Source organism: Arvicola amphibius, chromosome 4 (assembly GCF_903992535.2).
Source record: "Arvicola amphibius chromosome 4, mArvAmp1.2, whole genome shotgun sequence".
Classification (NCBI taxonomy): domain Eukaryota; kingdom Metazoa; phylum Chordata; class Mammalia; order Rodentia; family Cricetidae; genus Arvicola; species Arvicola amphibius.
The window spans coordinates 49,878,120-49,890,853 of record NC_052050.1 but is presented as its reverse complement, the minus strand read 5'-3'; positions in this window follow the sequence as shown (position 1 = coordinate 49,890,853).

Here is a 12,734-nt window from a genome sequence, read left to right as displayed (position 1 = left end):
TCTTCTTTCTTGGTTTTCTGAGACAGAGTTTCACTGTGTAGTCCTGGCTGTTCTGAAACTCTCTCTATAGACCAGGCTGGTTTTGAACTCACAGAGATCCACCTATCTCTCTCTCCGGTGTGCTGGGATTAAAGGTATGTGCCACCACCACTGGAAAGCAAAAACTTTCTTTCTGTCTCTTCTATCTACAAAGAGAATGGAAATTCTTAGAGGCAGGACTTAGCCTGTTTGTTGATTGATATCTCTCAGGGGTCCAAGTTAGTGCTTGACCTTCTATATCAGCACAGAAATACTCAGTCTGAGATGTGGTTATTTTTTAAATATTAACATTTATTTATTTGTGTGTATGGTGATTGGTATGACATATGTATATACACATATCCTGGATCATATATGCTAGTCATAGGAAACCATTCAGGAGTCAGTTCTTGCCTTCCACCATGCACAACCCTGTGATCCAATTTCAGACATAAGGCTTCGTGGCAGCTGCCTGCTGTGTGAATCTCTTCCTGGGAAAACATGATTGATACAGGAGGGCCACACCCACCTGGGGGTGCCACCCCTTGGCAGGTGGTCCTGGGCTGTATAAGAAAGGAGGCTGAGCAAAAAAGCCCTGGAGAGATCCAGGAATGGCCCTCAGCTACAGCCTGGGCCTGGATGTCACCATGTCACCTTGTGGCATTGAAGGCCATTCAGATCTGTATGTGGCCCTGGCAGTAGCATGATCCTCAAATCCCTACCTGGCCTCAGGTAATGGCCCAGATCCAGGGTATTGCGTGGCCTTTGGTGGTAGCAGGAGCCATGGATATCTACCCAGTCCCTGGCTGCAGTAGAGCCAAGGACACAGCCTGGGCTCGATGTCACCATGACCCTGGTGGCACCACAGGCCATCCAGATTGGCATGACCCTAGTGGCAGTATGACTTTTAGACACCAACATGAGTGAGTCCCATATTATAACCTTTTAATTTCAAATGGTCCCATTTGCTAATTTGTCCTGTTTTCTTACTGACTAGAGCCCTTGTCAGAGAGGCCTTCCCTGTGCTTGCATCAGGAAGTGTTTCCCCCTCTTTCCCTTTAGCAGATCCAGGGTTTTGAGTGTTATGTTGATCTTTGGTGCATTTGGAGTTGAGAGCTCTGCAGGGTGAGAGGAGAGGATCGTTCTTCTACCTCTGGGTGTCCAGTTTATCAACACCACTTGTCAGCAAGGCTTTCTCTTTGTCAGTGAATAAGTATTATTGTCACCAATGAGTGTTTTTGCTTGTCATTTTACTGTAGAACAACCCCCTTATTTTATCATCTAAAACATTTTCCACCCAATGATTCTTAGTCAATAGATTGTTTGGAGCTAAAAAAATTTGATATGCTATTCAAGAATTACATTAAAAGAATTTCAAGCTGTGTTACTGCAGTATGAAAACACTGCAAGAATAGGTGATTAATTTATCTTAAAACTTCATGGTTGGATTTATAAATCTTAGTCTGTTTTATTAAGGTGTGGTCCCAGAAGTCTGAAAACCATACACTTTCTACATATACTTTGTAGAATCATTATAACTTGGACAGTTTAGACGAGACAAAAAGAGAAACAAGAAGTAAAGTTAAATTTCCTGATTTTAAATAATCAAATAATGTTTTAGCAACACTTGATTATATACATTTTTATACATAGTTTGTATCTACTTCTTGTGTGTAGTTTCTTTTCTGTATTCTCAAATATTTATTGACCAATCGTGTGACTTCTGGGGAGATGTAAAATTAATATCTATACTTAACTTCTGACCTTTGACTCATTAGGCTCATTTTAATTAATAGAAATGAATCTATTAGCGATTATTCATAGAGCAATGCAAGACCCCAGACGTTTGCAGGGACTCCCTTATCTGAAGTTGCCCCCACCCTCTCTCACCAATCTCATAAATTCTTTGACTTTGTCTGCCTTTGAATTGAAAGAAACTTTGCTTCCTAGCGCCACCTAGTGTGAAAGCAGCAGAGGTGATCCAGGCTCAGAGGGTAGTCAGTTCTTGCCCTTATCAGAGATTCTGGGGTTTGAACAAACAGTGCCCATCTTGGGAAGATTCGCTTGTATCGCTGCGGTCAAACAAGTCAGATTAGCACCATTCAGTCTTGCTGTAATATGGATAGGACAAGATTCACAGGTCTGTGCCATTCACCCCTGGCACGCAGTCCAGACCCCTCACAGTGGCCACATCTGAAAAGAAGCACTAGATGCTTGTTTTAAGCAAAACATTCTTCCTGATGGGCCACAGCAGCTAACAGGCCCAGAAACCTGTCTCAGCCCCTGCGCTAGTCCTTAAAGACAAGAGTATAGGATTAAGAATTGACACTGTCATGAGGAGCGATAAAGAAATTGTTGGTACAGTTTTAGAATTTGGTGATCTTGTCACTATGGTGTGTCACAGTTTGAAATTACGCCGGAACTAAAAAGGATACAAACTTAAACTAGATTTTACTAACTGGAAGCAATGTAACAATGCTGGTTCCTGTAGAACAAGGGACTGAAGTAACAATGTATTTTTTTGAGTTATATTAGATTTCGGCTCCCCTCCAACACACTCCACTAGGAGCTTGTTTTCTTCCTGGCAAAACTGGCCTTTGAGCAAGGAACTGACCATGCATCGATCACTGACAAAATGCATGATGTCCAGACAGGACAAGCAGGATACAAGAAAAAAAGACTATTAAATCCTGCCAAGACAGAGTAAGACAGTTTTGAAAATTTCCTGCCTCTGAAAATGGTCTGTCAGTTACTCTAGGTCTTAGCCAAAGTTGGTTGCTCCAATGTTGCAAATGAGACTTCAGGTGATTGCCCAGGTAGTCAGTTGTCTCTGTCATTGTTGCACATTTTGGAAGTTACTTGATTGCACTTCCAGCTTGCTCAAGTAATATTATTTCCCATCTCAGGTCTTTGATGGAGTTGAAGAATATATAGTTACAGTTTTCCTTAGTTATGATAAAAGATAAAGTAGATATAAATATTGTAACTGTAATCTTACTTGATACCTGTTTTATTATATGTAATTTTACTACATTAGAGTTAAAACCTTTCTTTTTGTTTAAGCAGAAAAGGGGAGGTGATGTGGGATTCCCCTCTGTATGCTGTGAATACCATTGGTTAATAAAGAAACTGGGCCTACACAGATCATAATAGAAGTAGGAGGGGAAAACTAAATTGAATGCTGGGAGAAAGAAGGTGGAGTAAGTGGGAAGCCATGGAGCTTTCACTAGAGAAAGACATACCAAAACTTTGCCGGTAAGTTATAGCCACGTGGCAATACACAGATTAATGGAGATAGTTTAGGATATAAGAGGTAGCCAGAAATATGCTTAAGTTATTGGCCAAACAATATTTCAAATAATATAGTTTCTGTGTGGTTATTTCGGGTCTGAGCAGCCAGGAACAAACAAGCGGCCTCCTACAACACTCCCTGCCCTTCCATCCCTGGACTTTTAATGTTTCTATTGTACAAAACAGAGTTTTTGCTAAAGGGAAATACTTTGAAGACATATGCCCATTTTCTATGCTAATCATGATTATTTTGTAATAATGTTTTTTTATAGACTAAAAAATAAAGATGTTTTGGTAAAAAGCAAAACAAAACAAAACAAAACAAAAACCCTGTAAAACTTTTGTGGTATCTAGAGCCAAAGATTTTGGTTTTAAGTTTTGTAATAAGTAAAAAATTGCTACAATATGAGGAAGGACCATGCAGGAAAATACAGCCACCCCCTCACTCCCCCACACTCCCAGCAAAGAAGCAGGTTCCCTCAGTCTTCTGTTATGACTATTGATGTCAGATCACACTGATAAGCACTTTTTAAAAATTGATGGCTAAGCCACAGATGGTAACTTGACAGAAAACATTCACTAACCTGTATTACAGGGAAATAAATCTGTTCCCCCAGCAGACAGTCACTTAAGTAGATAGCTGACATTTTACAGCCTAATGTCATATGAATTTTCCTTATGCAACCTACTGACTTTAGGACATTTAAAAACAATCAGCCCTTAGTCATCTTTAAGTTCAATTTTCAGATGTTTCCTGTTACAATTATGCTTATTATCAATAACACAAAAGGTGCAAACTTGTCAATAAACTCCTTGCTTTCATTGTGTAAAGCAGATCTCTCCCAAGTCACTGGCTCATGTTGGATGAAAGTGTATTTTAAAGTCTCCATTTCTAAATTCTATTGTCTCTTTAGGACTTATTAAAGATCTGAAACTTACGGCAGATTCAGGCGTCTCTTGGTGACACCACACTGTGCACACTAAACTGACAATAGCTACGCAGGCTGCGCAGATCACATCTTGAAATGCCAAGCACAGAAAAGGCATCGTAACATTTCTTGGAAAATTAATACCAAGATATTCTATTCTCTAACTGTTGTCCTTGCAAATGTGCCATTATATAGGCGACACAACAAAACTCTTGTCCACTGTCCAGATTGCTTGTACTTTGCACCTGCAGAGTCCAGAGGAGAAGATGGGAGGCACCGGGAAGCGAGGCTAGCAGCTCTGGCCCAGGGCCAGGCAGGTAGGGAGCAGAGGCTTGATCTAGAGGGAAACCTGGTGGCCTGGGGAAAGAGACTGGCAGGGATACCCTTGGGACAAGTACACAGTATTGCAAGCCACTGCAAGTGCCACTGTGGCAGGTGAGTGAGCAGTAGAGAGGAATCCCACCTTTTTGTCATTCTTTTTAAAAATTAAGAAATTATTTGTGTATTTGAATGCGTACTTGTGTGTCAGTGCTAATGGAGTCCAAAATAGTCTGTTGGATCCCATGGAGTTGGATTCACACGTGTGAGCTGCCTGATTATGGTGCAGGGAGCAGTGCTCTGATCCTCTGCAAGAGCACCAAGAGCTCTGGCTTTTTGTCTGCAAGGTTCTTAGATCCCTTCAAGAGACCCTGCTCCTGTGCTGAGGGGAGCAGGAGAGGTGAGTAAGTGGCCACATGGCCGGACAGCCTGAAATGCCACTCTCTTGGACAGTCCCATGGGTCTGAATCCGGGCTTCCTACAATTTCCTAAGCTTTTCTGGTCATACAGCAGGGTGTGTTCCCTGCTGCTGGCTTTCTTTACCCCATTCCACCCTGCCCCCCCAAGCCCGCCTTTTCATCTGCGAGGTCCTTGGATCCCCCACCACAGCCTGCTTCAGGGTTGAGGGGATCTGAGAGCCTGCTCCAGTGCTGAGGGGACCTAAGAGAGGGCAGACTAAGAAATATTCCCAAGTACACAGTCAGCCACAGCAAAGATTGGACCAAGATGCCAAGACTCTGCTGTTCTCATTTGAAGGAAGAGATGGGTAGGCACCAATGCAAGAATTCCTCCAACATCCTGAAAAGCAACATGGTACACCAGAATCCAGTGAACACGCAACAGGAAGACTTGAACATCCTAACCCAGAAGAAGTAGAAGAAAACGTAACCTTATGCAAATGATGGAGACCCTAAAACAGGAAGTGAAAAACTCCCTTAAAGAAATGGAAGAAAAGAGAAACAAAAAGTTAGAAGAAATTAATAAATCCCTCAAAGATACCCAAGGAAACCAAGAAAAAGCAATAAAACAAGTAAAGGAAACAGTTCAAGACTTGAAGACCAAAATGGAGGTAATTAAGAAAACACAAATCGAGGGATGGCTGGATGTGGAAAATCTGGGTAAACAAACAGGAACTACAGAGACAAGTATAACTAACAGAATACAAGAGATAGAAGAAAGAATCTCAGGTGCTGAAGATAGTATAGAGGAAGCAGACTCATTGATTAAAGAAAACATCAAATCCAACAAATTCTTTTTTTTTCTTTTTGGTTTTTTTTCGAGACAGGGTTTCCCTGTAGTTTCTAGAGCCTGTCCTGGAACTAGCTCTTGTAGACCAGGCTGGCCTCGAACTCAGAGATCCGCCTGCCTCTGCCTCCCGAGTGCTGGGATTAAAGGCGTGCGCCACCACCGCCCGGCTCCAACAAATTCTTAACACAAAACATCCAGGAAATCTGGGACACTATGAAAAGATTAAACCTAAGAATAATAGGGGTAGAAGAAGGAGAAGAATTACAGCTCAAAGGCCCAGAAAATATATTCAACAAAATTATAGAAGAAAACTTTCCCAAACTAAAGAAATATATCCCTATGAAGGTACAAGAAGCTTACAGAACACCAAATAGACTGGATAAAAAAATTCCCTCACCATATAATAATCAAAACGCAAAACATACTGAATAAAGAAAGAATATTAAGTAAGAGCTTCAAAGGAAAAAAGGTCAAGTAATATATAAAGGTAAAACTATCAGAATTACACCTGACTTCTCAATGGAAACCATGAAATCCACAAGGTCTTGGACAGATGTGCTGCAGACACTAAGAGACCATGGATACAAACCCCGACTACTATACCCAGCAAAACTTTCTTTCACGATGGAGAAAACAGGATATTCCATGACAAAACAGATTTAAACAATATGTATCCACAAACCCAGCCTAACAGAAAGTACTAGAAGGAAAACCTCAACCCAAGGAAGCCAACAACACCCACAATAGCACAGACATCTGATAACCCTCCACCAACACAACTCAAAGAAGGGAAACACACAAACACTACCACCAAAAAATAACTGGAGTTAACAACCACTGATCATTAATATCACTTGATATAAATTGACTCAATTCACCTATAAAAGGCACAGGTTAAGGGAATGGATATGAGAACAGGATCCAGCATTCTGCTGTTTACAAGAAATGGACCTCAACCTCAAAGACAGACAGTACCTCAGAGTAAAGGGTTGGGAAAAGGTTTTCCAATCAAACAGACATAAGAAACAAGTGGGTGTGGCTATCCTAATATCTAACAACATTGATTTCAAACTAAAATCAATCAGAAGAGATGGAGAAGGATACTTTATACTTATAACAGGAACAATTCATCCAGATGAAATCTAAATCCTGAATATCTATATATAAAAATATAATATAAAATATAATATGATATAAAAGCACCCACATATGTAAAAGAAACATTACTAGAACTTAAATCACACATCAAACTCCACACAGTAATAGGAGATTACAACGTTCCTCTCTCGACAATGGACAGGTCAGCCAGACAGAAACTTAACAGAGAAATAAGAGAACCAACAGATGTCATGAATCAAATGGACTTAACAGACATCTATAGAACATTCCACCCACACAGGAAAGAATATACCTTATTCTTAGCACTTCATGGAACCTTCTCAAAAATTAATCACATACTCGGTAACAAAGCAAACATCCACAGATACAAAAAAATTAGAGTAACCACCTGTGTATTATTGGATCACCATGGAGTAAAGTTAGAATTTAACAATACCACCTCCAGAAAGCCTACAAACTCATGGAAACTGAACAGTCAACTACTGAACCACACCTGGGTCAAGAAAGAAATAAAGAAAGAAATTAAAACCTTCCTTGAATTCAACAAAAATGAAGACACAACATAACCAAACCTATGGAACACTATGAAAGCAGTGCTAAGAGGAAAGTTCATAGCACTAAGTGCCCACATTAAAAAAAAAAAAAAACAGAGAAAGCTCACATTAGAGACTTAATAGCACACCGGAAAGAAAAAAAAAAAGAAAAAAGAAGAAGAAGAAGTAGACTCACCCGGGAGGAGTAGAAGACTGGAAATAATCAAACTGAGAGCTGAAATCAACAAAATAGAAACACAGAAAACAATCCAAAGAATCAATAAAACAAAGATCTGGTTCTTTGAGAAAATCAACAAGATTGACCAACCCCTATCCAAACTAATCAAAAGGTGGAGAGAGAACACTCAAATTAACAAGATCAGAAATGAAAAGGGGACATAACAACACTGAGGAGATTCAGAGAATTGTTAGGTCTTACTACAAAAGCCTGTATGACACAAAATTGGAAAATGTAAAAGAAATGGACATTTTCTTTTTGGTTTTTCGAGACAGGCTTTCTCTGTAGCTTTGGAGCCTGTCCTGGAACTAGCTCTGTAGACCAGGCTGGTCTCAAGCTCACAGAGATCTGCCCGCCTCTGCCTCCCGAGTGCTGGGATTAAAGGTGTGCGCCACCACCGCCCGGACCAAAATAGACATTTTTTTTGAGATAAATACCATATACCAATATTAAATCAAGACCAGGCAAACAATTTAAATAGACCTATAAGCTGTGAGGAAATAGAAGCTGTCATCAACAACCTTCCAACCAAAAAAAAAAAAAAAAAAAAAAAAGCCCAGAGCTAGATGGTTTCAGTGCCGAATTCTACCAGAACTTCCAGGAAGAGCTAATACCTATACTCCTTAATCTTAATGTGTTCCACATCATAGAAACAGAAGAGTCATTGCCAAACACTTTTTATGAAGCTACAGTTACCCTGATACCAAAACCACACAAAGACTCAACCGAGAAAGAGAATTACAGACCAATCTCACTCATGAACATCGATGCCAAAATTCTCAATAAAATACTGGTAAACCGAATCCAAGAACACATCAAAAAATCATCCATTATTATCAAGTGGGCTTCATCCCAGAGATGCAGGGCTAGTTCAACATACAACAAGAACTTGGGGGTGGGGATAGGGTGGGGGTAAGGGGAGATGGGGAGAGAGAAGTGAGAAGGGGAGGATGGGGAGAACTTGGGGGAATGGGACAGTTGGGATGAAGAGTGGATATGGGAGCAGGGAAGTATATATTTTAATTAACGGAGCCATTTTAGGGTTGGCAAGAGACTGGACTCTAGAGGGGTTCCCAGGTGTCCAAGGAGATGTCCCCAGCTTGTTCCTTGAGCAGCTGAGGAGAGGGCACCTGAGCTGGCCCTATCCTATAGCCACACTGATGAATATCTTGCATATCACCATAGAACCTTCATCTGGCGATGGATGGCGATAGAGACAGAGACCCACATTGGAGCACTGGACTGACAGGGTCCCAAGGTCCAAATGAGGAGCAGAAGGAGAGAGAACATAAGCAAGGAAGTCAGAACTGCGAGGGGTGTGCCCACCCACTGTGATGGTGGGGCTGATATAATGGGAACTCACCAAGGCCAGCTGGACTGGGACTGATGGAGCATGTGATCAAACCAGACTCTCTGAACATGGCTGACAAGGAGGGCTGACTGAGAAACCAAGGACAATGGCACTGGGTTTTGATTCTACTGTATGTACTGGCTTTGTGGGAACCTAGTCTGTTTGGATGCGTACCTTCCTAGACCTGGATGGAGCGGGGGAGAACCTTGGACTTCCTACAGGGCAGGGAACCCTGACTGCTCTTTGGACTGGAGAGGGAGGAGGAGGGGGAGTGGGGAGAGGGGGAGGGAAATGGGAGGAGGTGAAAATTTTTAATAATAATAATATAAATAAAAGAAATTCAGTGTTCCATCATAGTGCTTTGTAAAATTAAATTTATAAAATTCATTTAATTTCAAAAAAAATCTATCAATGTAATCCATCATATAAATAAACTGAAAGAGTAAAACAAAATGATCATTTCATTAGATGCCAAAAAAGCATTTGACAAAATTCAACACCCCTTTATATGATAAAGGTCTTGGAGAGATTAGGGTTACAAGGATCATATCTAAATATAATAAAAGCAATACACAGCAAGCTGACAGCTAACATAAAATTAAATAGAGAGAAACTCAAAGAGATTCCACTAAAATCAGAAACAAGACAAAGCTGTGCACTCTTTCCATATCTCTTCAACATAGTGTTTGCAGGTCTAGCAATAGCAATAAGACAACATAAGGAGATCACGGGGATTCAAATTGGGAAGGAAGTAGTATTTGCAGATGATATTATAGTGTACATAAGTGATCCCAACAACTCTACCAGAGAACCCCTACAGCTAATAAATACCTTCAGTGATGTGGCAGGATACAAAATCAACTCAAAAAAATCAATAGCCCTCCTATACACAAGAGGATAAAGAAGCTGAGAGTGAAATCAGAGAAATATCACCTTTCATGATAACCACAAATAGCATAAAGTATCTTGGGGTAACACTAACCAAGGAAGTGAAAGATCTATTTGACAAGAACTTTAAGTCTTTGATGAAATAATTTGAAAGAGGATACCAGAAAATGGAAAGATTTCCCATGCTCTTCGATTGGTAGGATCAACATAGTAAAAATGATCATCCTACCAAAGGCGATCTATAGATTCAATGCAATCCCCATCAAAATCTCAACAAAATTCTTCACAGACCTTGAGAGAACAATAATCAACTTTATATGGAAAAACAAAAACCCAGGATAGCCAAAACAATCCTATACAATAAAGGAACTTCCGGAGGCATTACCATCCCTGACATCAAACTCTATTACAGAGCTACGGTAATGAAAACAGCTTGGTATTGGCATAAAAACAGAGACATTGACAAATGGAATCGAATCAAAGACCCAGGTATTAATCCACACACCTATGAACACCTGATTTTTGACAAAGGAGCTAAAATTATACAGTGGAATAAAGAAAGCATCTTTAACAAATGGTGCTGGCATAGCTGGATATCAACCTGTAGAAGAATGAAAATAGATCTATTTCTATCACCATGCACAAAACTCAAGTCCAAATGGGTTAAAGACCTCAATATAAATCTGACCACACTGAACCTGATAGAAGAGAAAGTGGGAAGTAGCCTGTAACACATGGGCACAGGAGACCACTTTCTATTTATAACCCAGTAGCACAGACAATAAGAGCAATAATGAATAAATGGAACCTTCTGAAACTGAGAAGCTTCTGTAAAGCAAAGGACACAGCCATTAAGACAAAAAGGCAACCTACTGAATGGTAGAAGATCGTCACCAACCCCACATCAGACAAAGTCTGATCTCTAAAATATATAAAGAATTCAAGAAACTAGACATTAAAATTCTAAATAACACAATGAAAAATGGGGTACTGAACTGAACAGAGAATTCTCAACAGAAGAATTTCAAATGGCCAAAAGATACGTAAGGTCATGTTCAGCTTCCTTGGTGATCAGGGAAATGCAAATCAAACAACTGTGAGATGTCATCTTACACCTGTCAGAATGGCTAAAATCAAAAACAGCAATGATAGCCTATGCTGGAGAGGGTATGGAGTAAGGGGAACACTCATCCATTGTTGGTGGGAATGCAAACTTGTGCAACCACTTTGGAAATCAGTATGGTGGTTTCTCAGAAAATTGGGAGTCAACCTACCTCAGGATCCAGCCATACCACTCTTGGGAATATACCCAAGAGATGCCCAATCATACTACAAAAACATTTGTTCAATTAAGTTCATAGCAGCATTATTTGTAATAGCCAGAACCTGGAAACAACCTAGATGCCCCTCAATAGAAGAATGGATAAAGAAAGTGTGGTACATCTACACATTAGAGTACTACTCAGCAGTAAAAAAACAATGACATCTTGAATTTTGCATGCAAATGGATGGAAATAGAAAACACTATCCTGAGTGAGATAACCCAGACCCAAAACTATGAATATGGTATGTACTCACTCATAAGTGGATTCTAGCCATAAACAAAGGACACTGAACCTATAGTTTGTGATCCTAGAGAAGCTAAGTAATAAGGTGAACCCAAAGAAAAACATATGTAGATCATTCTGGAAATTGGAAACACACAATATCACCAGGTAAAAGTTGGGAGTATGGGAGTAGGGGGAAGGGGAGAGGGTGAGAGAGAGAGAAGAGAAGGGGAGGGTTGGGGAGTGCTTGGGGGAGTGGAATGTTTGAGATGAAGGAAGGACTGATATGGGAGCAGGGAAGGAAATATCTTAATTGAGGGAGCCATTTTGGAGTTGGCAAGAGGCTTGGCTCTGGAAGGGTTCCCAGGAGGCCACAGGGATGACCCCAGCTAGGACCCTGGGCGGTAGAGGAGAGGGTGCCTGAACTGGCCTTGTCCCATAGTCAGACTGATGACTATCTTGAATATCACCATAGAACCTTCATTTGGAGACAGATGGAGATAGAGACAGAAACCCACATCAGAGCACTAGAATGAGCTCCCAAGGTTCAGTTGAAGAGCAGAAGGAGGGAGAATATGAGCAAGGAAGTCAGGACCACGGGGGGTTGGTCCACTCACTGAGACAGTATGCCTGAGCTAATTGGGAGCTCACTAAATCCAGAAGGACTGGGACTGAAAGAGCATGGGATCAAACTGGACCCTCTGAATGTGGCTCACAGTTAAGGCAGACTGAGACGCCAATGATAATGGCACTGGGATTTGTCTCTACTGAATGTATTGGCTTTTTGGGATCCTATTCTATTTGGATGCACACCTTCCTAAACCTTGATGGAGTGGGGAGGGCCTTGGACTTCCCACAGGGCAGGGTACCTTGCCCCCTTTCTCTTTTTTATTAGATTATTTGAAATACAACTTTATTCTGATTCTAAACAAAAAGAATGGGAATGACAGGAACAAGATTTTACCACTGACTGAATAGTGTGATGTGACTGGAGCAGTCTTATTTTTAAAATTCAGGAAACAACTGTGTTCCAAACAGCTAAATATGCAAGTCCAAAAAAATGAAGGTATGTTAAAAAAAAAAGGCATGTTTTAACTGCCACATTCACTCCGAAGCCCATTCATCTCCTTCAGCATCCAATGAAGTACATGATCTGCTTAGCTAAATAAGGTGGCACACATGCTGCACCGCTGACATCACAGGACAGTTGCCTATAAAACTAGACTTCTGACGCAGAGCTCCAGCTTCACTTTC